The following is a 2,827-nucleotide window of genomic DNA, read 5'->3' on the forward strand; positions in this document are numbered from 1 at the left end:
AGAGATGGAGTAGCCATAATACCGCTAGAGCATCGCTTCTTTTGAATACAAACCTTTTGTGCGACACATAAGTCATAGGATGTATGGGTTATGCACTCCTATTAATTTGTTTATAATATAATTTTAAATATTTAAATTGTTTAATCTGGCTTAAACTAGATCTTTTTTAGTTACATTTAGTATATGTTACATATACATAATATTCATAATTTAATACTTCAATATCTCACTTAAACTAGTCACATAATTTGCATTATCATTTTGCTGTGGATTATTCCTAACTTAGATTTAAGCATTGTTAAGTTATGAGCATAGTGCACTAAACAAGAACAACAGAGTTATGAGTATAGGGATATACAGCAGAATTAAATCTCCACATAGATATTGGAGTGTGAATGGGATTAACTAATGAAACATACCAGACCTAATGAAAAAATAAGTGCATAACAACATACTAGAACTATGTCCGATTGTTTGGCTAGCATTCTGGGTTATCTGTGAAAAAGCATTGTATCTTCTCCATCTGCCTTGAAATATTACTTACTATATTTGGGACTAACCTTCACAATGATAAAGAAGACATTAAATTTATTATTAATTTAACACACGTCATGTCTATTTTCGAGATCCACAGTACTAAAGAAAAATGGTATTTGATTATGTGTTTTGTAAAATAATAAGCATAACTTTAAGATAAACCTCAGATAGCTTCATGGTTCTAGTCCTCATATACTACCAGCAAACATCCTTTTAACATAGAAATCATGTTAAGTGGTGCTCTTTATTCATATATTGCACATTTGGAATTAATGATGTTTTACATACACCACCTTGAAGATGTAGTGGATGTTTCTTCTCAATCATTTACTGTATATAATACATATGCTCAGATATACGGTGCAGTCCTTTAGGGGAATTAGCTTTATCAGCATGCTTAATGAACCCCTTAGTGTTTCATTTGATGGCACAACAGCAAGCACACAGTGTAATTTCAAAGTATATAAGAATGTTTTTGGAGTGGTGATTTTGCTTTTTGAATTTTGCTGATGTTCCAAACGGCTTGGGAAAGACAATTTGAGAGCACGTAAATCAGTTCAGGTCTACAATTTCAAAAATTGTGTCTTGGAAAAGTGATACCATCCCACCTATCCATCTTCTCTAACTTTGCCTTGATGTCAACAACAGAAACATATTGCATATATAAACCAAATGACAGCATGCTTTCTAATCATGGATTACTTTACTTTTACTAAACTTTCTAGAATCCAATTTCACCTCTCACTGGTAAAAGCTAAGATCAAGCTTAACTGGTAGATTGAATCACATAAATACAGACCAACTATATTTTTACGAAGACCAACAACCATACAAAATAAAGCTATAAACTACCATCATTTTTACGCAAACGTGTTTGCAAGCTAGGGGAGAATTTCCCATACTAATATGGGGAGAACAGGTGAAGGAATATTCATTTTTATTTTGGACTGATAATTTTTTATTAAGGTGGGGACTGATATATACAGTCCTCCCACTGATGAACATCATTTTCTTGACCCTAGGCAAGAAAATAATGCATGGATAAGGATTTCTGTTATAATTGTTGCACCTGATTGAACAGAGTTTTGACGCTCACAGTATTAAAATGTGGCAGCACAGCCTCCATGTGTGAAATTCTCTAGACCTAGATTATAACTGTTAGCTTGGCTGGTAGCCATTGGCAACTCTTGAGCAAACACTAAGAAAGTACTATGAGGATAGGCTTAACAGTTGCTACACAAAGGTATTTGGTGGAAAAAAGTAGCTCGCTGATTCCTCAAAGGGTTGAAAGAACAGCTGGAGCAGATGTGTGAAGTCCAAGGCAAGCGTGTATCCCGTGGTAGTAGGAGCACTCTGGGGCAGTGACGCCCTAAAACTGTGGGAGTTCGGCTCCAACAGATCCCAGGAAACAACATCCAGAAAGCCGTCAGTCGCAGAAGAAGCGCAGACCGTAGGAACAGCTAAAGAATACTGCGGCAGCAAGCCTGCCAAGCTGCCCCAGCGCTCTGGTAGATGGAACCCGAGCTTGAGGATGAACACAGATACACCCCCAAGAGGGGTGAGAAAGGGAAAGCTTTTTATATATATATATATCCTATAGGTAAATATAGTATATATTGTTTCCTGTTTCCTTTCCATTGTTTCCTGTTATGGACAATTTAAAACTGCGCAGCCAATGAGAGCAGCTCAACTTGCAGTACGTCACCTCTGCTGGTTCCGATAAACTGTCATGACAGCGACCACAATGCCAAACTCGAGGCCTCAAAATACTCCACAAACCAATGGGTGACGTCACAATAGGTTCACACTTGTATGTGACAAGATATGGTTTCCTTATCATATTGATCCTAATAGCCCTGTTAGCATTTTACCAGTTCTGGCCATGAACATATTAGAGAACTACATAGGGCAACAATGCTCAGCCTTGCTTCCAATTTTGCCCAGTGGCCACTCGAGGTATCACAGCAAATTTTCCTCATTGACCAGTATTATAAAAGAGAAGCCTGTAAAATTATTGACAGGACACCTTGAACTGCAAAATTATGAGTATTTCTATTATGAATTTTTGATCCATGTGGGTTTTATGTTTGTAACTTTCCTTGAGCAGAGAAATGTGATGTCACCACCAGTTAAAGTCTATGGGCCGAGCGAGAACTTGCAGGCGGGACCATAAGGAGAAACACTACTGTGCATATTCATTGGGCCCAGGAAGTAAACCTTTGCAGAGATCAGGAAATCCTCAACCCCTGCACAAATTTAAGGAATAGTTTGATATTCTGGTTCATTTGCT

This window comes from Morone saxatilis, unplaced genomic scaffold, assembly GCF_004916995.1.
Source record: "Morone saxatilis isolate NCDOM2014 unplaced genomic scaffold, NCSU_SB_2.0 Contig15, whole genome shotgun sequence".
Classification (NCBI taxonomy): Eukaryota; Metazoa; Chordata; class Actinopteri; family Moronidae; genus Morone; species Morone saxatilis.